This window comes from Ischnura elegans, chromosome 2 (genome assembly GCF_921293095.1).
Source record: "Ischnura elegans chromosome 2, ioIscEleg1.1, whole genome shotgun sequence".
NCBI lineage: Eukaryota > Metazoa > Arthropoda > Insecta > Odonata > Coenagrionidae > Ischnura > Ischnura elegans.
In genome coordinates, this window is record NC_060247.1 from 24,784,594 (window position 1) to 24,811,924 (window position 27,331).

Genomic DNA, 27,331 nt, shown 5'->3' on the forward strand with positions numbered 1-27,331 from the left:
TCATTGAAAAGAATACTTTTAACACCAATTTGAGAAAGAGATAGTGGCATTGTTCTAGTATTACGTGACAGTTAAGGCGAGAATAAAAGTGAGTGAGATTGACTTCATCAAAGCCATTGGGCACATCGGATTTCGCCATATATATCTGTGACCCCAGGTACATCTGTTAATTGCGAGTAACATCGTTTTATTAAGGACCAGCCTTTGGTAAAAATATAATTTCACAGTTTCTGACTCTCAGAAATACCAACAACGAGCCTCTATTAGCATTTGTATACGAAGAGGGGAGGGGACAAGCATTTCCGGAACAGTATGGATATCACCTCAATGTGTCAGCATCTCATCACCAGCTGAAAAGACGTCCGCCCGCACCGAGGACTCACTCTGACTCACACCCCCCTCCATACCCCTTCCCTCTCCACTGCGGGCTCTATCCGCCTATTCTCATTTCTCTATGCCATCCTTCCGCTGCTCGAAAGGACCCGCCGCGTCGCCAGGTGTTATAGCAGGTGTAATATCGCTCATTGGAACTTGACAACTGCTCGCTCAATCGCGTGTTTCCCGACAGGAGGTGTGTTTCGGGGACGCAAGTGAAACAGACCGACTGCAAACACACTTCGAAGCCACAGTCTCACTCAAGGTTTCATCAACAATTGCGCCACGTGTGGATCATCTTTCGTAACTTAGGATCGCTGTCTCATACCGGAGGTATGAATCGGGCATTTTTCAGGGCTGAGTCTCTCTGGAAATTGGTAATGATTTGGTAAGTTATGGCTGAATTTTGGGGAGACGAATATAACTCTTGTGCCTAGTGTACCCTCACTCCCGTCATGGCATTGTTATTTTCGACTGTTTTACTCGTTGGATTGATGTAGTAAACAAAAAAATCATTTAGCCTCTTTCATATTGTTAAACTAATTCCGAACCAGCTTCGATTACACAGCAATCATTTCCAAGGTACGTTTATCATATGCACGATCCAGCATGTAAGGAAGAGAGAAATATCAAATATGGTATCTCGCACATGTGGTATGTGTATCTTGAAAATACTATGCAATCAAAACCTGGCTCGAAATAAAAGTTTATACAATGTCAAACATACAGAGATCAGTTTTTTGTCATGCACGTGACAAAATTCAACAAATTCCAACCTACAAAAATTAATTTAATTGGCAAGATTAATCCTTAGGTTGCAGTACACTTACCATTTTTTACAGAATAACTAAGCATAAATCAGTAAAAGAGCTGTTGGGGATACAAAAATAGCACTTGAAAACGCAGCATACCAATAATAAGGGTTAAAAAAAAAGCCCCACCATAAATAAATGCGTGCGAAATTTTTAACCTAAATAATTATTTTGTCCATAAATCACATCTTTTTGCTAGTTTTCGTAATTTTTGACTGATATTTAAAATTTATACTGCATCCTCTGGTAGGGTAGGGACATCCAATTATAAGAATAAACACCTACATGGTGTACACGCACAAAAATTGATGAATGGCAATTTTTTGCCGACAAAAATTCAAGGATATTATGAATTGGCTTGTTATTCCATTTTGAGAATTTCGCCCTCAAAAATAATTGTCAGGTAATGATGAAAAATGGGCGAAGATACGGAGGCGCGGGATGAATTAAACATTAACACAAAGCCAGAGTCCAGTTAAATTGAAAAAAAGCAGATGAGTTTTCTTAAATGATGCACCTTGTCGCAAAACAATTAGGGCTCGGCCGTAAGTGAATATCACTTTCCGTGGAGAATAAATTACTCACAGCTACGATATATTATCTCCGACGAAAAGAGACTGAAAATATTTTGGATAATATTTTCAAGAAACTGAAAAATACACTCATCGTCTTCATTTTTGTAGCTTAATAGTATAAATAATTTCAAATAATCCAAACATCGGAAGGGTTCTTGTCCCAAACTATCTTCAAAAGAACACGAGATAAAGAGTAAGTGGCTGCAGCTACTAAAAGCAGGAATTGAGCCAGGTTACCATGATAATGGATTAAGACTAAAGGGACTAGCCTGTCGTGGTTTACTTAAAATTGGAGAAGAAATGATGGATTAGCAAGCTCAAAAATTCCCAAATCGCCAGTAGTCACCAAAGCGAAACAGGTAAGTTTACAAAGGTTTTTCTATAGTTCATTATCATTATTATATCAATCATCACTATTTTCCAACCAATATCTGCATACCTAGCCAAATCCTTGATAACTTTTCCTAACAACGTAACAGCGCTAGCCTTGCCGGACAGATATGTAATTTATGAGTTATGACAGCCATTGCCGTATTTTACACTTTTATGTTGGGGGGGCGTGGGGGGGGGGTGGGGGGAGCAATCCTGTCGAAGGTTCAGGTGCTACGGAATACCTTCCTGATTCACAGGGGAGTCGTCGGGTCCTGCCCCTGGATTTGTTTAGCCTCAAATACCAGCATTTTAAGTGACTAAAATATTAAAAGACTAAATTTTATTTGAACGCTTGATAATTTCGTTTTCATTGTACTTGAATTTTCAGGTTTCGTGCTTTTTTTCGGACAAATTACCATTTAAGTTGGGGGAAGGAGGGCAGGCCTACCATCATCTCCAAAAGTCAGCCCATGATGACCGCCAACCGACGATGCCCATCCGATAGCTATGAGTTTCCCTTGCGCGTTACCCATAGCTGACGGTTGGGCACCGGCCAGGGCACGATCTAACAAACAAACGAACGTCTTCACCGGAAATACCTGCCCATTGGGCGAGTGCTTCAAAAAGCCGCTCCTTCTCCGCATGCAAAAGCAATGAATCTCGGTCCTCCCTCCCCTTCCCCCACCCCTCACCCACTCCCCCCGGACCGAAACCTACCCCCTTACACTTTCTCCCTCCCTCTATAATTCCTCCTTTTTTTCCTTCCTCGGCATTTCCAATGGCCTCCTCTTCCTCCAACGCGCACATTCCCCCCTTTCCTCCGCCCAAGTGGGGTCGTCATCACAATAATTAGTCTCCTTTGTCTTCCCTCACTCCTACCCTCGGATTTACGTTCCATCCACTCCTTGTGATTGCTTTGTTGCCGTTCGTTTTTTCTCTCTTTTCCTTGGTGCGTCGACGGCGAGAGGACAATTAAGGTTTCTAGAAAACAAAAAATAAGCCACGACGCCCCGTCGGTCGGCCGAGGGGACATCAGGTCGTCAACGCTCGCAGCGTCGCTTCGAGGGATTTTCAAAGCGTAGTTATCGCGCGTGGAAGTCGACCCCTATGCGTAATGTTCGCCTGTTTCTCATCGAAAGCTGAAGAATTTCAAAGTTTAGAGTGTCCTCTGGGATAATTCAACTCATAGTTTTGCGTATTCAGTCACCAGCCCCACAATTTTTTCCCTTTTGGCGACTACTCGCGAGATACCTACTGAAGAGACCGTTAGGCTTGGGGACACTATCCTCAGACCTTCCATTTTTCCATATAGTTATATTTCATAACATATTTCGATAAAAACAATTATTTAACCTTCAGCATTATTCACACGAAATCTTTAGGCGCCTGGTTTAATGAAATGCATGGTTTTTACAATGTGTGCGAATTGACCATGAAATTTTAATGGACGCATCCTGCATACCATCCAAGCTCTCCACAAAATAAATTTTTGGGTACGTGTCAGATTTAATAGGCATGAAAATGTGATAGGGATCATATGATATATGAAATTTTAATTCACTTGTAACCATTCACTGATAATGTTGAACACCGTCTACTGTTTGCACTGTTGCGTATAGGAGTGCCTTAAAAGTAACAACCAGAGTAAATTCACCAAAATTGCGTTGCATGAAATCATATTAGTATTTGATAAAGAAATATCTTCAATTGTTATGCTTGAAAATAATAGTCAAGGAATACAAGTGAGGATCGAAAAGAAGAGGGGTGGCTATCATGCGCTTGGCAGAGTGAGTATTGCTGTCAATGAATCCTTAGTTCAAAAAAAATAAAACTTTAGCCTTAAAGTTCAGTCTTCCCGATGGGATGGTAAGAATGTTCAGCATTTAGTGCCCACTAGATATAGCGTAAGCTTAGGCAACCAAGGAGCAACGTGAGACTCTTTAGCACACCATTTAGGAGTCTTTGATTCCTTGGTCTTGTTTGTGCCTTCCCATGTATTATGGCAGGCAATTACCGACAATTTTGTGACTCGAAGTTTTTATCAAGTATAAAGGCTTCGGAAAATAGGTCTTTCAAATTTTGGAGTCCATATTATAATTCTTTCCTCTGATGATATACGCAAGTCATCTTCATCGTAGGTTTGCTAGGTTCTCACTCACATAAAGTTCTTGCTGCCTTGTTTAATTCAACTAGTAATTGCCTACCACAACAATGGCTCAATGACGTTTGATACGAATTCGCTCTATCGTATTTCCAGAATAATTGTTCAGTTATATCAACACACAGTATAATACACGTACTCAGACTATCACAGTATATTTCTCTAAGTTGTAGACTGCATAAATATTTTCTCGAAAATATTATAATAGAGGAGTCATCTGTTGTATATAGGAGTCCATCCACCAGAACTTCTCGGTGAGAATAATTATTTATTTTTAACATAAATTTTAATGATTAGTACAAGGAATTTCTAAATATTGCGAACTACCGTTTTCATCGCAAATCCATCTGACAAATATTTCTTCATCAAGAGTTATTGACCAGGGAAATATCGGATACTACATAGGAAACACTTCGTACTACACAGGAACACCTCAATTTTATGTCTATTGTGGTAGATGGCTATTAGCCGGCACTGGTATTCCAAAAATTTATATTCAGCTTCCGCTCAAGATACATGCGAGTAATAATTATATTTGTTGACTGAAACTATACTGTAAATTATGAAATTTATCATTACTTGCGATACCAAAAAATGACATTCGAAGGGTAGATAAAAGACTCTCTTCAATAATATTGATAATATTATTCAACACTACGGACCGCAAATCAAATTAATTATTTGCCTATGATTTCCAACGTCAAACAAACCGAAGCCATCGTAAAAATCGATACGAATTAAGCCGACAGAGCCAGCTTTTCCCCGAATGTTTGACACGAGTCACATGTGGGGGGGGGGGGGGGGTTGTTACCGCGAACGCCCGGGAAATTCTTTCCGAACCGACCATTCCAACCCCTTCCCTCGCACCCCCTATAGTCACCACCACCGCAGCATTCGCAAATTCATCCAATATATCACATAATCCCACTCCTCCTCGCCACTCTGGGCGTGTTCCTCTCTCTCTGTGCTCACGGGAGAGAGAGAAAGAGAGAGAGAGAAAGAGCAGGTCACGGCCGAAGGTCGGTAGAGGCGGGGGGCGTAATGTCGGGGTGGTCGCGAGGGGCGGCGGCGGGGGCAGGTGGGGTGGCGGGCGCGTGGGACGCCGCCGCGGTGCTGATATGGGGCGGTGTCGCGGGGACGGCTGCCTCCCCTTCCCCCCAATAGGGGCGGCAGTTGCGAGGGAGGAGGCTAAAAGGGGGAGATCCACAGAAGGGTATGGGGTGGACTGGGGGGGGGGGACCCTGTATATCGCTCTGCCAAAGGGTGGAGGTATCGCGACGATGGGTCGCGGCTATGTGGGAGGATATGAGGGAAGCTGAGCTTGTCGCGCCTGGGGGGCGGGTATGAGGGCAGATTTGAAATGAGTGTCATCAACAAGTAGTTGGGGTTTGTTATAGCGGCTTTAAAAACATTAATTAGTCACCATCACTAATTGCATTGAAGGCGAAAACTAAAAATGTCAACATGAATATTTATCATTTCCATAAAGAAACATCAATTGTTGTTTAATGAGCACGAATTGCGATTTAAAGAAGGAACTGCTTACGGGCATAGTAACTTGAAATAAAATAAATGCCCTAAGAAGTTTATGCCCTGGCTATATAGTGAGGCACAATTTAATCCCACTGGATTTTTAATTACAAATAATAAATGAATCTTAGGTATAGTTCCCTGTTGGATAAGTTATTTATACCACCCATTCTCACGACATTTTTAACACTGACAACGACTTAGGCACGGCATAAAAGGGAAAGTAATTATTACTTTCAGAAAAGAATGAGTCTATTACAAGAAATAATCACATTTTTAATGTCACGACACCATGTAAAGTATTCCCTTGAAAGATGTACGTGATAGTTGCCGGTAACTCAGTCACTTTCATTCAGCTATTCCCCCTATGAAAGAGGGCTGTGTGAGTGGGATGATAGTCACACTCGCGAGGTCCCCCCCACCCTCACCAGCAGTTTGTCTGCCTCTATCTCCTCTCATCCTCCCCACCCATGGTTACAGCCCTAGCCGACTAATACCTCTCCTTTCTTCCTTTTTGTCTCTTCTCTCTTGTTGGGGTTATCTCCACTTTATGCCCTTGCGTGAGCCCTTACCTGAGCGCCCTCTTCGCGACCCCCACCCGTACACACCCTTCCAGTCCTCCCATCCCTCCTGGCCGTGTCCCCTTGTGCAGCTGCGCGTGCCTTTCCGTGATGGGGGTGGGGTGGACGAGTGGGGTCGGGAGGCGTCGCCGCGTGCATGCGTTCTCGCAAGATTGCTGAAGGACTTGAGTGTGCGCGCCGCGAAGGCAAGTCTTCGCTCCGCGGGGCCCGCGCCTCCTTCTCCCCCCCGGGAACGCCGCCGTCGCCTCCCGCCATGTCCGTTCTGTCGCGCTCCTTGACTGCCTCGCGACCGTGTCCCCCCTTCCCGTGCCCCTGGGCTCCTCCTAGCGGCATTCGCGCTGCGTGGTAGGCCACTCGAAACGATGCTGCCCTAAAAAATTCCGAGGAAGATTTCTGGGAGACCACTCGATGGGGAAAAGGTACGATCTTTACGGAGATTTCATGCATTCGACCAATGAGGAGGGCGCAGGACCAACTGAGGAACTAAAAAATATGAACTCATTGTGCCTTTTAACCATTTTGGGTGATCAGAAACAAATACGCAAGAATTATCTACCAGGATTTGCAATTAATTGAATAAAATAAAGCCTTATAAATCCGCCAAAAGTAAAAAATAAATAATCAATTCCTTGGACTTCCAAAATCCCTTCAACCTCGCTCCTTCTCAAGCGTTGTAATTCAGGGAAACTTCATCATCTATAATTGCCAGTAAAGACTTAAAATTTTTAACAGTAAAAGCAATTCACATTTCTATGTCCGAAATGATATGCGGTTAATCTTGGTAAAATATGAAAGAAACAACAGGACGTTATATTTTTTAATGTATTTAAGTCATAGTTTTTTTTGCTACGAAAAGGCAACTACGGAGGGAGACAATTGTTTTCTATCCAGTAACATAAAGTTTGGCTAAGTCTGTCTTTTCCCAATTAAATTTTCCATACAGGCAGTAATACCAGCCCTAGCCATTCTGCTCCCACGTTTTTTATTATTTTTACCTCTAGAATTTATTTTGGTACTTCATGATACGATTTCTTACAACAAGAAAGATAAAAAAAAATGATAGGATTAAATACTAAATACACACAATATATTAATTATGCCGGTAGAGTGATCAATTGGTTAGCTGCTCGCATTAACTGAACGGGCATTCCTATATTAAATATATTGTCGGAAGGTTCGGGTAAGTATTTTAAGCGACGCGGTCTCTCCAATGGACTTTGCACAAAAATAATATGTATTAATGACTAAGCTTCAGACTACGCTGTTGAAGAACGATATATTTCTTGGTATTTCCAGACGGTGAGGACGACATAGAGAGTCAGTTTGCCAAAGCACTCCCTTTGAAATAACTCCGTCCTTATCTTCCCAAAACGGATACAAATACGCGACGGGTGAACAGATAAATGGACGCATGTGGTGATTGGTAAGGGTGAGGGAAAACAGGCAATGTCCACACACAGATGGACACGACGGCCTCCATATCTCGGACCTACCTGGTCAACAACACGAGGCTTATCATTCTCAGAGGGTCGGAGCCTGGAGTTCCCAAATCTCACCACTTCCTCAATCCATTTATCTCTCTCCTGAAGCGGGTTTATCTCGTTGACCAAGCCCTTTTTTATATTTCTAGACCCCAATCTCGGACCACTCACTAATGAGCACTGTTACCGAGCGAGGAAAGTTTCACGAGCGACGGCGTTAGACGCTACAGTTTTTTTTTGCGAAGGAAATCACTTATATTAGACGAAGTGAATGTGGTAGCAAAAGGACATTGTGGTCAACAAGAGATAGCAAAGATAAGTCACTAACAGGCGAAGTCTGTGGCTTCAAATAAGTAAATCTCTAAAATAAAGTCGTTATGAATTCCCAGGAAAGACATTAACGCCGTTTTTATTTCCCAAGAATCCAGTGACAACTAATACAAATGGATTTGATAGTAACAAACATTGTTAGCTTTCATTTAGAATGCTGCGGTAACGATTTAAGACCTTTAGGTAAGGGGTTTTACTTAACTTTTTCTCACAAAAATTGAAAGCAGGCCATGTGATGCCAAAACGATGAAAATAAATTTAGAGGAAGGATAAATAGGTGGATTACCAGATAAATAAGAGTGTAGACAAAATGGGAACATTATCTTGCGGTGAGTTATTGATTCAACTTACATCTCTCAATACGACAGGAGAAAATGATTACTAAGAGGGCGGTGTTTTTTTTTTTTTTTAAAGACCGTGTCTCGACGACAATTAACAAAGTTAATACTTGTGATATGGGGCAGTTAACATCATTTCATCGACTTCGTCTCCATGACTGCCATTCGTAAACCACCTTGGCGCTTTTAATCTCCCCTACTCCTTAAACGAATCCTTTCTGATTTCATCCCTAACCTCACTCCGCTCAAGACCCCCCTTATCTCTCACCTCATGCCACCTCCCCACTCAATATCCACCCCTCCCCCCCCGGACACTACACCCGCACCCAAAGCACAATCCGAAGGGACCCAGAGACTTCGGACTCCTCCCCAAACGACTGTCCTCCCCCCCCCCCCCCCCAACACCCCATCACCAGCTATGAAACTATACTCCAAGTCCACTATCTCCATCTCTCCCCGAGTTCATTCATTCGCTCAAAAACCCTCATCCTCCCCGAGCCTTTCCATATCTCCCACCCACACTCCCCTTCCCTTTTCTTAACCTCACAAGAATTCTATCTTCTCTGACGACGGTGGTTCATTCTTCGCGTCCCCGCCGCACCGCCCGCCCTCGCCGCCAACACTCCCTCCTCGCCCGCTGCCCTCACAAAACTTTCTGCCGTCTCCCACTTCTCTCTCTCTCTCATTCACCTCAAAGGAGATTAGATAGGCTTACCGGTTCCTCTCTAACAACTCCACAAAGACAGCTGTCTAGCCAGTTTCTTTCTCGGCCGGCCCGATCGTCCTGCCACCACCATTCTGTATCTTTTCTCTCCCTTCTGCCTTTCATTCCTTGTCCTTCCTTCTTGGGTGCTCCTTGTCCTTTATTCTTCTTCTGCCTCGCTTTCCTCTCATGCGTCCGTCGGACAAGGGTGGATCACGGGTTATAGCTGAAGCTCCCTTTGAGCGGTAGATACACATTTTCTCTCGGGTCCTAACAGCGACTACAGAGTGTCATTGTACCAGGTATGCGGAAAAAAAGGACAAAAGAAACTGTCGAGTATGGTCGTCAAAATTTTGGAGTAGGGCCTTGCCAAAAACGTCACTTATGAAGATCATATTTCCAGTTCTTGGATTCCTTAAAATTAAATGGAGTCGGCAATGCAGAGACAATGCTCTTGTATATAAATAGGCAGTTATTCGTGCTTTTACAACGCCATTATACTCTATTATATTCTTCACGCTTATTGACTTTCGCGGTTAATTTTCCAGTTTCGAGAAGCGGAAAAAAATGTACAGCATGTATGAGCACGAGTGCCAATATACGTCTAGTATAAACACATTGCCCAGTTAACGTATCACAATTGCAAAAAAAAGTTACGGAAAAGTGGATGTATGAGGCTATCGAAGTAAAGGAATTTTAGAACTACGTACCTTCAGTAGATGAATGAATAGATTCACGCAATCATAATCTTTCACGCGTCAAAACCTTAGAAAACAGTTTCGACAATTGAACACACAAATTTCCTTCACAGAAATGAGATCTTGGAACTATATAAATGATACATTTTTCGATTCGGTCTCCATGTAGTTCCGAGAACACAGAAAATGTGTTGATTTTCCGCGTAATATTTCACTTACGAAAAAGAAATCATGATCCGCAGCTTCTCAGAATTGACGATGGAAATTGTTCTATGTCATGACATATTTTCCTGCCTGGATGAATTGGTCACATTTTAGAACCAAATGAGGGACGATTGGAGTGTGCAGCGTGAAAATTGGTCCTAATTCTTGGAATCGAACGGGAAAGCATACCGAATGAAGTCCTTTCGCCAATTCAGGTAACAACTCTTTCTTCTTAGTTTCCCATTTTCCTCATCCATTCGAAGAGATAGTCAACACATTTTAAAAACGATGCATTGTTTATACATGTACGGCAACAAATTATCTTCTATTTTTTAACTCTACTCGCAACGAGGATCATTTTATGCCTTATAGCTTTAGATAAATATAACAGAGGCATAGATTTAAAAAATAGCCTTGTGGACTTTGAATGAAAAAACGTGCCTTTCGTAGGTTTTACTTAGAGAAATACTGAGTAGGGTTAAACTTTAACTTATTGAAAAAAATTAAATTCGCAATTATATAGATAAGTAAAGTGAAATTCCATTTCGAAAATTTTGATGCTTCTTACCCGAATTTCTGTGCTTAAGTTATATTCACCATCCCATGAGGTTAGATCTTCAATGTGCCCGAGGAAATAACCTTACCATATGAGAGGACCGGAAAGACCTCACAATGGAATGATGACCTCATCTATTATGGAGAGCAAAAATGAATAGTATTCGAGCTGCTGCCAGCCCTGAGAGAAATTAATTCATGCCGTTTGGAATATTTCCCAAAGAATTACAAAGCACGCTATAAGTGAACGTCGTTACAGCGACCGTATAGAAGGTAGAAAGATGAACCGAAGGGGTGAAGAGAAAGCATACTGATAAAATGAATACCAAGATATCGCTCTTTCTTACACTTACGTCGCAATATATCCCCTCACAGTGTAAGGAAAACGAAGAGGCGAGGAAAAAGTGGGAAGTCAAAACTCGGGCCATAGGAAGACCACGTCCTCATCTCACTGCAACGAAACACGAAGAAGGAGAGGCGTGTTGTAAATCCTTAAGGACTGGAATGAGGCTTAGATGATGACAAAATCAAAATGGGGAGGCCATATGTGAGATCAATGGGGTCATTGAATGTAAATACTCCAGTAGAAATGAAATTCGAGCTGAGTAGAAGTTAAACCTTAGATTCTAAAGAATTTTTATTGGAATGTCGAACTGTTGAAAAGCCTGAAAGGAAATTTGTGAATTTATTGTAAAATTTCCCTAGTGAATTCACTCTAGAATGTGTTTTAAATTAGGTGTTATCTCAAAAATATCGTATTGAGGGCAAGTAAGCCAACTGAACGGGTATAGGGAATCTATGAAGATGTGAATCGGGCGCAATTAAATTTAAAGATACAAACAGAGATTTAATCTTTTTAACCTAGCGTTGCAATGCCCCTTCCTCACTGTGAAAGTCAATCAAAGAGGTAAGGAAAAAGCTTCCCAAGTAAAAATGTTGGCCAAATATAGTCTACTGCCTTCAACTGAAGACAAAGATTTGGGAAGAAACACTGCAAGAGGAGATGGGATGGGTGGGTACTAGGAGAAATGCACGAGCGAAATGAATAGGCTACAGTGGTATCGATTGGGTGGGATTTCTCGGCTACAATTAGAACAGCAGAAATAAATGTAATACGATTATTTTCGGAGGCTTCCGCGGTGAGTTAATTGGTGATTGTTTTTCGGGTTCATTCCGCGTTGACTCATATTTTGCGGAACTCAACGCGGAATGAACTTGAAAGACAATCACTAAATCTAAATGTAATACGAATCTAAATGTAATGCCAACTAGCCCAAGATTTCTAGGAAGTGCGAATTGAGCGCCAAACTGTAAACAAGATCGGAGATAATAAAATGAATGTAACTTGGAATACTCCCTATCTAATTCACATTACGTCTCAAGAAAACTATAGTATCTTAGCTATCGTTTCGAAGGTTAAAAAAATCAACTCAAGAGACAAAAATACAATTCCGAGAAAAAAAAATTATGGCAATAAAATTATGTGGCCCCTTCAGCAACTAGCAGCGCAATATCCCCACAATACTGTTTATGCCAATAGAGGAAGCGAGGAAAAAGCGTGAAGTCAAACGTTGGACAAAATGAAGACTGCCTCCTCATCCAAATGCAAGAAAACACAAAGCAGGGGAAGGAGCAGCGTACAAGAGGGCTGGGTGGGGACTGGGGAGGATGACACGAGCGAAATGGAGAGGTTATGGGACGGAGGGAAGATGAGGGAATTTGCTGCGGGGCGGAGGAGGACACGGGCTGGGCGTGGCGGCGAGCGACTCCGGCAAAGGGCGAGGAGGGCGTGGAGGAAGGGCATGCCTTCGGATTTGCATAGAATGGGACTAACCCCTTCTTCCTCCCGCCGACCCGCCCGCTGTGACCGCGGGGGGTGGCGGCCGGTGTGACCGGGGGGGGGGGGGAACGCCTCCTCCTCCTCCCCACTCACCTGTGGAGGGGAGGCGAGAAGGAGTGGGTGTGACGTGGGTGGGAAGACGAGGTGACCAGCCTCCCAGCCTCCTTCCGATATCCACCTCGTCGGGTCGCTCTGCCCTCTGGTCCATTGGACTGCGTAGCCGTTTGGATGAGTTGTCACCCTCACTCGAAAGAAAAAAATATGTACCTCTTTCACAGCCATGACTGCAAGCATAGAGAACGACATGATGCGAAGAGTTAGCGTGAAACTGTATTTTGAGAAACATTAGCAATAGTAATAATAATAATAATTTCGTCTATACATGTTGAAATAGTTCTTGGAGTATAGGTCAATGTATGTTATGCAAAAAAGTTTTAACCAAGGTTTCTGTTTATTTTTTAACTATCATCAGGGCTTAGCTTTGCACATATTTATTGATAAAAAATAAATAAATATGTGCAAAGCTAAGCCCTGATGATAGTTTACAAGAAACAGAAACGTTGGCTAAAATTTTTTTGCATAACATACATTGACCTGCACTACAAGAGCTATTTTAACATGAATTAAACGAGATCAAGATAAGGAAAAAAAATAATTTCGTCTATATATATCAATTGGTTAATCAATCAATCAATTGAATGATATCAATCAATTTATTGAATTTAGGACTACACAGTCCTTTCCTGCAATTAAGTGGATGGACACGAACATATATTTTTTCCCTGGACGGGATGAAAATCCACCACGATGGGGTTCAAACCCGAAACCTCAGGGTTGTCAGGCAAGAACTTTACCCGGCCTCCACCGAGGCCAGCAAAAATTCCCCTGCACCGGAAACCGAAACACGGACATTTGGCTTTCCAGACCGCTGCGCAGACCACTACGCTATCCAGGTTCCTAAAATTTTGGAGATGCCGGGGATCGAAACTGGGACTTTTCACACGCAAAGTGTATATACTTGAGAAAATATTTTAGGGGCAATTTCATAGAAATGATGGGAAAATTTTAAGCAATTTCGCTTCCACATTTGTACGCAGAAAAGATTGTAAACTGGAACATCGGAAGAGTTCGAATACGGAAGGGACGAATTTCTTGGAAACGCCTGTGTTTGGCGATGGAACTAACGTGAAGACAGTGAAAACCGGGTCGTTCATTCCAAACAGAATGGGGTCCTTACTCTCTGTGAATAGCTACGAGCATGCTAAAAAGATTCAAAGTTAATGAAAGTACAATATGGCAGATAATTATCCCTAAAATATAAATTAATACAAATCTCAAGCACAATAAATAATTCAAAAAACTTAAACATTACTGACAGATACTAATAATTTGGGTGTTTTCACTCATTAACTCAAAAATATCCAATTTGCCTTCATGCTCAAGCAAGTGCCTCTCACATAAAATATTTAGTTCTCATTTAAAATAATGCATTTATCTCACTTCGTTTTTACCTGCCGCCTACCTTTCAAATATTTTCTCCGCTCTCCAAACCGACATATAACAGATCTTAAGGTAAGTTTGTCTTAAATACTGCAAGAATTCATCCTAATTTTCTTATACAACATTTACTTTTTCAAGCTGGACACTAATCACAGAAAAAATGCCATTTACTCGTATTATGAAGGTACAAGAGGGAGAAGGCTTTTAAAGTGTACACTATGTATTTTTTGTCAAAGACTTAACTCCGAGTAAATTTAATTAGGAGATTGAATGAGGCGAATCTTCTTCCTGATTCTCTTCTGAATGGAACATTTTGTTCAAAGTGTGATAGAGATTAAATTTCGCTCTCGGTAATTTGGTAAGTCACCACACTCAAAGAGTATGACAAACAAATTTGCAACTGCAAGCTTTGTATTTGACTTATAACTGTCATGGAATCACTACCTCCTTGCTTCAAGGCGTAGGAAGGGGACTCAAAAGATATTATCTTTACGTACATACGTCCGTAGACCTGTTATCGCCAAATTGATGGTGAAAGGTAGCCAAGAAGGAAAAATTACTTTCTTCCTCCGAGTGTTCTTGAAAAAATACGTACAAGCATAACCGAATGAAAAGGATGGACATGGGTTATTAAATCTAAAAATTGCTTTGTAAATATTTCCAGGCTGTCACAGCGAGTGCGCTCTTGTGAGCAAAGGAAGAGAATAAGGCGACAGGAAGCTCAGCGGACGTCTTCGCGGACAATATGGAGTCACTGACCCGACAAGTTTAGTTAGGCCGAGCACTTAAAACAGCGTTAGTGGAACTAAGGAATGAGTTTGTGGAACATCCGCAGAAACTGACTAAAGCACAAGGCAGAGCCCACATAACATTTCGTAAGTATTTTTAGTATTATATTGCAAGCGCTAAGCAATAAAATATCATCATTATCCTTTTTGGACTTATTAAAAGCACTCGAGAAAACCTTCGTGGTTCTTAGTGAAGCATTTTGAAATTGAAATTAGCTCAATATTTACGACAGTAAGATAAAGGTATTTATCAACTAGAATCTATGAGGAAAGTCGCATTTCAAAAATACTCCGCATTTAACTTCTTACGAATGAATAATTTCGTCTTATATCAGCAAAGAAGCACCTCAGAATTATCAGTGGCACCGTACGGTGACAGAATTTCATATTAAAACTAAACATTTGTTCTACAATCACACCAAAAAATTTTATGCCATAATTATGCAGCAATTTAACTTTCGTAGCAACGCTAGATTTAAAAATGTTGAAAAACTACTCAAGTATAAAAAAATGATTCTACGTGGAGCAACGCATTGGAAAAATGAAATACCCAAGATATGGAAACCTTCTTAGGTAGAAAAAAATAGTGAATACTAACCATCTAGATATATATTTATTTCCAGATCGTGACTTCCTTAAAATTGTTACCGTATCTGTAGTATGAGAGCCATGGTAGTTTTTTTTACCTCAGGGGAAACAAAAAATTGGAGAAAGCTCTTATGAGAGGCGTCAAATCGAAAAACTTTCGTCCATACTCAGCAAGGCCTTTGTTTCGCAGCAAATGGTCTTCGTCAAGCATTTACGTCCACGTGCAATCTCAATAACCCATACGTCTTTGCCTCAGTGAATGAAATCGGGTTCTTTAGGACGTTGAACGCTGTAACCACATTTTCCATCACAGTTCGGATGGTACTCAAAATCCTTTGGCATTGCCATCAGTTTCACTTTTTCAAATATTCAAAAACTTTTTAACGAATCCTCTCATAGTAAAATAAGATGGAAGGTGCAACAGACTGAAAAATGAAATACCCATAGCATCAAACCATTATTTTCAAAAAGAAAAAAGCATAGACCCTCTCTCGTGAATCGTTGATTTCCAGGTTAGCTAGAGATGATTTATACTTATCGTTAGATTTTGTAGGGAGTGACAAAAAGATTTGGGTGCATTGAGAGAACGGTAAGGAAGGAAGGTTTACAAAAAAAAACCGGTGTCGGCATTAGTTTACGAATGCGCTCAAAGTAAATGGTATGGTATTTGGAGGAGGCGACCGACAGCTGATGTCATTTGCGCCATGAGGGAAGGGTATGGAAGGAAGGGTGGAGAGAAACCCGGCGTCGGCATTAACCTGCTCTTAACGAAGGGCGCCAAGGGGACCACGGCTTAACATCCCATCCGACGGACGGAGTGTTGCGCTTGAAATGTCCTCCACACAACACTCAGGCAGGGATCGGGCAGTCTTTGAAAATTCTCTGTCACTGCCGGGATTTGAACCCGAGCCCACCGAGTGGGAAGCCAGCACTCTAGCCACCACATTAACCCGATGCCCCGCTCATAGTAAAATAATATGTAAAGATGCATTAGAATAAAAACCGAAATACTAATCACATGAAACCATCATTAAAAAAAAAGCACAGAACCTCTCTCGTCGCACGTTGATTTCCAGGTTCACTGGTGATGATTTATCCTTAGTGATAGATTTTAGTGCAATATTTGTTTTAGATAGCTTAACATTCCACCCTTCAAACGAAGTACTGTACTTGAAGAGGTCATCGCGCAGCTCTCAAGCAGGGATCTTTGAAAAATCTCCACCCCCGCTGGGATAAGAAATCGGGATTGCGAGGCGGAAAGCCGGTACTCTACCTATCATGCCATCCCGATCCCCAGTAATTTATTGTAATAGGCTACGAAAAAAGGAGAGAAATAAGCGGATAATTATACTCGATCATTATATTTATTGACCCATGGTGCATGGGGTTATACATAGGGTCACGCCCCTCTGAGATGTGCCCACTCGCTGCCCACCTGGCGAGGAAGATTTGCTGCCATCCTCTCCTCCGAGAAAGAATTTCCCATTCTCATTGCCCCTTCCCGCCTCCGTTAGGTGGATCCTCCCCCCGTGCCACGACATAAAAGCGCTATAATCATTCCGCTTGCGCGTCTCAAGTGCTTCCTTATTGAGACTAGACTTTTTTTCCGTTCAGTCTCATTTTCGTGTTCTGCGACCTCGCAGCAGACCTCCTAGCCTTGTACTTTCACCTCTAGCCTCTGCGTCCCCCACGTAACCACCAAAAGTGATTACTAAGGTTACTGTATGTTTAAATTCTACCCTACCGGTGGAAATTACGTGATAAGACATTGGCTCACAACATATCTCATGCAATTTTTTGAATGATTATTAAAATTAAACAAGCCTTCATACTCTATTTGACCGCATGACTTGCATGAAAACGAACAGAGGTTTTGCCTATTACTTCTAGTAAAGAAGAGGTTCTTTCACGAAAAGTAGTATTAGAAGATATTCTTCATAGGATGGCTATATATACTTAAAGTTAAATTGAAAACATTTACTGTGCTCTGGGACAGAGGGAGGTTCAAAAAGCTAACAGGTAACGTGTGCACACTTAGGCTCAAAGTGAATTTTACTAACTGTTCATTTTTTTTAATATCTTTTAGATTATACAAGATTTAAATTAATGTGGAAAAATGTTAAACTGATTTTATAAACTTTATTTTCCCCCACTTATTTTTAAAAGAATCACATCAATGTTACCAATATTTTCTAGCATCTTACTAACGTATCATTACGTCTTGAGAGTATATTCGTAGGATTAATGTCCCATTCCTCCAAGTATAATCATAAATGCTAATGCAACTCTTCTAACACACCTTAATGCAACGGAGCATTGAAATAAAAAAATTAATCTCCAGAATTTCTCTCCAATTGGAAATGTAAGCTTTTTTCAAGTCTTGGACCAAAATTTCTCTCATGGAATCAATCCTAAGCAATTAAATATGCTATCACCAGGACAATAGGGTATATAAAACCCGTATAAAAAGGGCGAATGTGCAAAATATGTATTTATAAATTTATGTGCTGCTAATTTTACAACAGGCTTAAGATTTCTCCCAATTTAAGTTATCAATTAATGCTTCACATTATGACTGATATCTTTCATAGATGGGCGTCATTTTCCATTCTTCTCACCGCAAAGAAAATACGCTGGCCCTCTGCAAGCACTTCCCTCGTATTTCTCCCTCGGGACACTCATATCGGCCTTTACCGCCCACTACGGACATTCTCCCGTCTCTTAAGGACAGCCCGGTTCACAACGCATCCCCATCATGCGTTGACCCCGGTCGCACATAGCATTCATACCCATTCCATCACCATCACCTTACTTCCCATAAGCGTTCACATTGCTCTCGGAACATAAATCTTAGCATGCGACGGTCCCTCTCTTGCTCGCGGCACGACCTCTTGCGGAAGAGATTCAAACTACCCGGCGGCTTCCCAAGAAGGCTCAAAAGACTGGAGCTCAATGGAGAGATAACGAGGAAGAAGAGAGTCGAGGAGCGCGTGGTGGAAAATGGACAACGTGGTGGAAAATGAAGGCTTAATGTTCTGTTAGTGCAGGAAATGAGTGCTGTTTAAAGAATACGTGCACATATTTTGACGGTAAATTGGTCTGGTAAATACATAGATGGGCGTATAGGTCGAAACACAGATTTCTAGAGAAATTTACGAGTTGCAATACTCCTAGTTTATTACCCTTCGAGGCAGGGTTGGGTCAAACATTAGATATATTTTGCAAAACAATACGCATTAAAATTTTAATCCGTAGCCGAGAAAATAGTGATTTCGGCGAAGAACATTATTCATTACGGCTAAGTTGTGAATCTTTTCCCTAATATCTAGGAAATTTTTAATGGTCGATACGCGAAGTTGAATGCTATTTAAAAAGAAATTTATAATCTATTAGGAAGGACAAGTATTCAGGCTTTGTAAAACTGATGTATCTACTTTTGTTTTGAACATATGTAGCACTGAATTAAAACAGACTCATTCTTATTCACGTGCTGACGATCAATGCTAAGGGTATGGTATTAAAAATTAAGACCTCAAAAATATCCTTAATCAATCCAACTGTCATGCAAATTGTCATGTATCGAGGAATAGCAAACCTTCAGTGAAAACCTCATATATGAGCTAGTAAAATGATATTTATCACATCTGAAGGATGATATGAGATATACTACTACCTGCATTAAAGATTTAGTCTTCTATATCGATTTGATAGGAATAAGCAGCAGGCAAATGAATTAATTACACATAATTGCTAACTCAGAATTGAATGCATGAGTGAAGTATCGGATGCAAATGAAAAGGTTAGAACATTTCAATGCTCCTAAAATACGCATTGAAAGGAAATATAAGCATTGACATTACCAATACTTAAATGAAGCTCTTCCCTCTCCCTTTCCGCGCCTGTCAGTGACGGAAAGGAGGAATGCAGGTGTAAATGAGAAATTGGGAGAAGTCAAAAGGTGAAACACGATTTGTACGGAGCATGCGGGAGGTGGAAGACTCGCAACCAGGCGACACGAGACGGGAAGAGAGGTTGGGTCAGGAGAAAAAGATGATGACCTTTCAATCCGGTACGTCTCCTTCCTCAACCATTTACGGTCGCGGCCCGCGGGGATGACGTTCCACGATGTCCCCGTTTGATTGGAAAGCGCGGCTGCTAGGCATCGGCTCGTTCCCGGGACATCCTCCGGCAGCCGAGCAACTTGCCTGCGCCGCCGCGTAAGGGCGTTAGATCTGAGCCACTTGTAAATGAATTGCTCAATAAACGGTTCATAGGCCTGAATCGAACGAATTGAATCATTTATCACGTTCAGTCGACGGAAGTCTGAAAATTTCCCGCTGAAAGCTCAATTTTTGCTCACCGTTCAGCTGATGTGCTGTGATTTATTACACCTTAGGTATAGGGACTGTGAATCAAAGGCGCGGTGAGTGGTCAATGTGAGTTTATACAGAGAGAAAATTATTTTAAAATCATAAGAATCAAAATAATTCAAAATGATTTATGATTTTGGCATCTATGGGGAAGATTCAAGCGCTGATTAGGGGTTTAATGAATTACTTTCTATTGGATTCTAAGCAGGATTGCGGAAGGTTACACTTAAGGCAGAAAAGGTTTTAAATTGGTTGCCGGACCCATTTTGTAACTCACATGTACGATTAGACTTCCACCATGTATTGTGCTCTAATGAAATTACAATACAGATTAGGCTGTTACTAAAAGATATCTCTTGTGGGTTTTTGCGATTATGGGGCGCAATAACTTATTGACATTCATCGAAGATCTGGTCGCATTAAGAAGATACAAATGGTCCTTCAAAGTTCGTGAAGGAAAACGGTAGAAATGTATTTAAAAGGCAACATTAATTAATCAACATTAATTGTAAAAATATTGATCATCAATCCACAAACCACTATGCACTATACAAATTCATCCCATTTCGTGGATTTTTTTCAATAAGGTAATGGATTTGGATTCATGAAGTTGAATTCCTTCCACTGAATCACCATTTATCTAGATGTCGCTCATTAACAACAACTTGAAGAACCGAATAATGGCATTGAGATATATTACTTGAATCGAATCATGAAAATGAACCGAATTTCCCACCTCTAGCTGGATGGCATCCCAGAAGCGCGGAGTGAGCCGGACCGAGCGTTGAACTCTCCGGGCAACCCCGACTCCCGCCCAGAGACCCACTAGCCTCCTCCACACTCGACATTACCGCCCACCCTCGTCCTACCACCCCCGACGTCACCAAAACAGAACGAGAGGGTAAGTAAAAAATAAAAAAACGAGCCCTTTTGTCGGAAGGCTGTCCTTTTAAAAGTCCCTTGACAGCTAAAGACAATGCGGGACTGTTCGACCGGGGTGTGGGGCTGAGTCCAACGCGGAGGTTGAAGACCGGGAGGTCGGGAAACCGTGTGTATGGGAGTTAAACAGAAAGAGCCCGCGCGGAGGAGTCCACGAGTGAAAGGGACCGAACCCTACGTCTTCACTATAGAGCGTCGCCCGCTGAGGAAGCCTGCCTGCCTCCGCTCCCACCCCGTCACCACCTCACGCGGCTGCCGCGGGGGCGGCGGCGGGCCCTTTGCGATCTATTTTGCCCCCGCTCGCGTGCGGTGGTCCTCTTAATGCACTCGCCCCGCCGTCATCAAGGGGGAAGCCGACGACGACTCCAAGCCATCCACCGGCCCAGAAAGAAGAGGCTGCTCCCCCATCTCCTCCCGCTCCCTCTCTTTTGAGTGACCAGCGCGCCCCGTCCGTTTGCTCGTCCGCCGCATCGCATTGAGCCTGGCGATGGAGGAGGGGCTCCGAGATCTCTTTCACGAGTTCCGTTTGAAGGATTCACTCTCTATCGATTTTAAACCCTTTGAAAAGACCACCGGCATCCCTCCCTCGGATTCTTCCTCCTCTTTTTCTTGCTCATCCAAAGGAGATGCTTGAAGCGCGGGGCACGAATGCTTTTCCGGCGTCTTCGCCCTCCATTTATGCATCACACTGGATGATTTGTGGTCGCGCCTGAACAATGATGCAGTGCTGAAATGCTGCTTTATGCGCGGCGTATTTTTTTTTTGGTTGGCTACGTTACTTAGTGCTATGAGTTAGAAGACAGCTTTGACTAGCTTTGTAAAGCATATTCTTTTTCAACTTTCATTTACTAAGGAAATGGTTGCCGCCTTGTCCCCTCAGAAGATGAACGTCTTCTACCAAAGGATACATTTTTAAGTTGCAATGATTAAATATGCAATATAGTTCTCAGCACGCAAAGATGATATTTATAGTCCTTTTTACACTACGCACATAGCGAGTGACCTCAAGTTCTGGCTTGGGAATATTGAGATAAAGGCTGACATTTTGTACACACTAGGGGCATGTAGACATCACAAATCAATAGTACGAAGCCTGTTTCTTCCTACGTGCCACTGGGGGGCTTCAGAGACGTTTGCACCAATAGAAATGAATTAAACTTTTCTCCTAAGATTTAAGGTTTAGGGTATTAAGTGGAAAAACGTACCGCTGAAAACCCCTCAATGTACCACCCGTTACCGAGCGCTGCAACTGCTATTTTCCACCATTTCTAGCCTCTTACAAGAGAGTTATGGTCAACAATGATCATAATATAGTGGCATAATTCAGGGCCATTTAACGTAATGCATTAATTTAGAGTAGAGCTGCTTCATTTCTTAACTAACGGTAACAGATTGATCATAATTTTGCCTGAGATTATGATGGATACCATGGTTTAAGCCTTAAAATATTCCCGTTGTAAGGCATTCACTGGACTACCTTCTCCTTCCGTAACGGAAGTAATGGACGCTTTAGCGAAGTGAGCCACTCTCCTTTCTTTAATCTCTGTGCACACTCCCTTCTAGCAGCCTCCCCCTTCCCGCGTGGCTCCCAAGATACGCACGCTTTGCATGCAAACGCACAGCCAGACATCCCCAGCACGTACAGATTTGCAAAGTCGCGCACACATACAGACGCACCACTCCGACGCGTAACACGTCCGCAGGTAAAAGGCAGGCCAATTAGCGAGCGGCTAGCCGTATCTCCTCCTCCATCTCACGCGGCCTCCCCGCCGAATGGAGGAGAATGAAAGATGTCCAGGTCGGCTGGCAGCCTCGCGAAGGAGCCCTCCGCTTTGCTATATGTTGTAGGCTAAGCGCGCTCGCCCCACGCAACGTATCGGGCGGATGCATCTTTCAAGGCAGGGAGCGGGTGGTGCGGCGGCGCCGCGGTGGTTGAGGAGAGCGGTGGCTGTACACTCGATCACCGGCGGGCATATCTTCGAAATGAATAGGATAGGATATTCCTACTGAGTTGCGAGGTTTTTAATGAAAAAATAGAAAGGAAAAGTCGACGGTGTTAAAAAATTCCCGTATCCGCGGAAAAAATTAATATATAAATGTACACAATTATTTTCACGGCACACATAGGTTGAATGAATTTAACAAAATCAAATATCAAACAAAACTCATAACTCATTTTTAACTGTATGGTATTCTATTTTAAGGTTTTTGATTGAATAACTATTGCTTATACCACCCTAAAAGGTACAGGCAATCAATTCCCACGTCACTCTATAGATATGTACCATAGGAGGCTTGATACCAGAATAATAATGCTTTGGGAATTACTTTTATACTATTTTGAAGATTACCGACCCTCAATTCACGTTCGGTATCTTTAAATGCACGAAAACATTCATAAAGAAACTCGTTTGTAGTATTCGTGGTCGTGGCGCATATATTAAACGTTGCCAGCGACTAAGTATGTACCTTAGATGCAAATGGTAACTCCGTTGGGGTGATATCACCAGCAGCGTAGGAAACTTCTTTGTAATTATATGCAGCTCAGGATAATTTTATTTCATTTGATAGCATTATCGGTTGCATAACTGAAGAGGCACGTCTGCTGGTGCGTAATTACCGGCTGCAGAAGAAAAACATGAGCTCGTGGAAGATTCTTCCCGAAATATATATTTCATGTGGCTAAGTAACGTGGTAAGCGATATTTATATGAAAAATCCAAAGAAGAGTACATTATTTAAAAAATTATTCGTCGTAAATAAATAAATATAATTTTACTCTAGACAATTTTTGATTTCAAGTAATAATTTACGAGGCTTAGCATCCAATTTAAAAGACCTCAAACCTCGAGGTTCCATGATTCGACTTCCACGTCGCCTCTCAGAAGGTGTTAGATATTTACTCACGCTCTTTAAGTATTTACACCTGATCCGTTGATGCCTTAGGCCGCTCACATCCTTCATATTCACTCCAGCGCGCCTCCACCCACGCCTGAATAATGCAACAGGGACACATATTCACGGGAAACGCGTTTCTCTATCTCCTTCTCGGAATGGAATCCATCGGGAGTTTACTCAAGGAGCACTTACTAGGGAGGGATTAGCATGTCCATACAAAGCGTAATGGAGGTCGGGATAACCGCGGGATGACGGTAGACCTACCGCACGACCAGTGATGGAAGGACGAGCGAAGTGTTAATTAGTCCCCACACCACGGGGGTGTGAGATGGTGCAGCTGGGGGGAGGAAGGAAGAACGCATTCTGTCTCGGACCCCACACACCTCTCCCCTCACACAGGTGTGCCTCCACGCTCCCCGCCCCTTGCTTGCCCAGGGGCCGGCCTCACTTTCCCGACCGGACACGACCGGCATCCACGACCAGGAGGACACGGCAGCCTCGACATCGTCCCTTCACGCGGAGAGAAGACGTGGAGCCACGCCAGTGGGACTGACCCGCTGCCGTGGGCACGAACTGCTCCATCCATCATACAAATGGAGCTGTCGCCGTAATCAATTTAAGAGTGAGATTGAGCTTGAATTAAAACAAGCCCTTGCGAAAAGCAGAGGAGGTGCATTCTATATCACGCATGGACAAGCACGCCTTCATCCTCGGCCTCCGTGCGCTCGAGACGTCCATCGTATCAACATCCACCCTGTCGCTTTTTTTACGTCTCTCTCTCAGTGGCTGCTTTTTGATACCTTTTCCTTTTCTTTACTACCTTTTTATCTCGCTCGCGCGCATTCTTCCTCGTCTTGTAAGCAATGAAAAAACAGTTGATGACAACTCCTATGCGCAAAAATTATTAATGGTAAGTGATATATCTTAATTTATCTAAAGGATATTTTTCCCTACGACTACTTTTTGTGACTTAGAGCACAAAGAGAATTGAATAATAAAGATATAATGGTACGCATCATTCTTATTTCCTTTATTTTCGTGACCCACGTACAAATAAAACTCAACGTGAATTTAAATTGCATCGAATTATTATTACAGAATAATAATAAGACACTTTTTTGCTATTGTGATTACAGAATAATGCAAGTGAATGCAAAAATCATTTTATTAATATATTTTAAGAATAATTGTAAACATTTGCCGGTAGAAGGGAAAAAAGTTGGCAAAAATTGGGATTAAAAAATCCCATTTATCCCTACATGAATGGGTGAATAATGATTGAATTTTCGCGATAATCTCTTTTTTGCCATAAGATGGTTGAGGACTCACTAGACAAGGTATTTGACCAGAAATCAAAACAATACGCACCAAAAATAGCAAATGTCATATTCAATGGTAGCAGCTGCCAGCTTCGTACATTGGTCAACGAATAGAGTGCCCAAGAATAATTGCTAATTGCAGGAGGCGAGAAAAATTTAAGTAGAAATGTTCATTGATTTTACTGATAAAAGAAGGAACTCATTAAAAACTAAACCACATAAATGAGAGAGAAGAAGCTTAAGAAGAAATCAGATAGAACACATTGTCAAAAATTTAGAGAAAAGAAAAGTTAGACTAGAGTGCGCACCTTTAGAAATATTTGAGGAATAATGTTGGGAAAATAACTTCCAAGAAAAAAAACTTGCTTAAATATCTTTCATTAAGTTATATAAATTCTTTGTAATGTGTATTCCGCCCTTTCACTGTTGGCTGAGGCCATTAGCTCACCTATTCCAATTCAACTTAGTTTGCGTCGTTGTATCAACTTGTTTCTCCACAGCGCGATACGTCCCTCATTTAAGCTTGACGGGGAAGGACATACAGAGGAACTGGTTTAATGAAGACGACTTGCAAGCTGTCCGCAGCTTAAAGATTCGAGTCAAGAAGTAAAAGGATTAAATAGTATCAGTTGAGCATTGAAAGCAAAGAGGATGTCTAAGCAGGAAGCGGCAAAATGCTCCAAACGGAGACACGTCGGCTAATGTTTTCCGTTTGAAAGGGCTGGTTTCAAACCTAATGGCTGATTTATGTGCGATGCTAGAGTGAATATGCCTACCTGATGAAGTGCCCAGTGGCACCAATAAATAGTGAAGCAATTGGTATTACTGTGAGCCGATCCTTTTAATTTTAACTAGAAGCCTACCCATTAGCATTGTGGGTGAAATTTTTAGACTTTACAGTACGAACTATATTATTCATTCGTTAAGGAGGGAACCAGGTATATTTCGTGGTTCTAAAAGAAACAAGTGATTCAAACAATGGCTCAGGAAAATTAAATCTCATTGAGGTAAAGGAATGCATGAAATCACCACCACGTAAAATTATTTCAAATTTAGAAACATTGAATATAAGCGATATAAACATACCACTGACAGTTTTTCAGTTCAATATAGGAAGTACAATACGAAAAGACAATGTACCGTGACGCAATGCTTATATCCAGGAGCAATTTTTGTTATTGGGCGAAAGAAATTTAACAGATTTTTATGAATAAATTATAATGCGAATAAAGAAAACATGGTTAATACTCAAGAATTATTGTGTTATTTTTCTCAAAATGTTGGCAGTTAACATACCGAAGCGTCTTATATAATTTTTACTATCACAAAACCCAGAGTACTTTTCAAATGAGCTTTCCATTTATTATAGAAAGCAGGAAATGAGCAAGGGCTGAAAAACAACTAATTAAAGGAGCTTAATTAAGGCAACAGTGTTGAACTAACTAAAAGGCCATAAAAACGAAAACCAACATTATTGCCTTTCCGTATACGTTGACAGTAATCGCAAAAAAAAACTATCATAACCAAGTCATATTGTGATTAAACTACGCAAACCGTTATTATGAGCAGATAAATTTCAAAACGGACCACACCAATTAGTTTCAGAGAAAATACTCGCAAAGGAGGCAAGCGCTTCCTCATTTTTAAGAGCCAGAGTCGGCTGAGGCAATATTTCAAAACACGCGAGCGGCAAAGCGTACAGTGGTTATGAGCTGGAGGTAAAAAAGAGTTTCAAAACCGAATTACGGAAGCTGTAAACAAAAACCAAGCACGACGAGGAGTGGGAGCAATTGGCGGGCTGGCGAGGGAGGATTCGGAGGGGAAAAAAACTTAAAAGAGCTCACGACAGGCCGCTTAAGCACAGGTGAATCCACCTCTTGTAATGGTCATTTGAGGCGGAGCTATAAAATGAGCGGATTTGAGGGGTTCCTCGGGACAGCGTGAGAAAACGGTGGCCCGGAGGGGTCGAGAATAGTCTCCCACCCTCACGGGCGAACATTTTTTGTCGGGCAGGGACGGACCTGGCCATCTCCGCGGTCAAGATCGGACGGCAAGAGCCCAGACAGGTGGACGGCGATGGTCACGGCCAGATAAGACGGCCCTTGTGTGCCGTTCTGCGGGGGGAGTTTAGGGCCAGATCCCTGAGGCGCGAAAGAAAAATTTGGAATTCAGGGTGGGATGCATTTTTGACAGGGGATTGCGTCGTGGCAATGGAGGAGTCCGCTCTCCGAATGACGATGCGCATTTGAGCAGAATTTTAACTTCCTAGGGAGAGAGGGTGAACAACGGTGAAACTCCGTCGCCCTCCGAGCTCGAATTTACAAAGATGAATAAATAGTTGCGTAATCACGATCTCCGGACCTCAGAATTTCCTG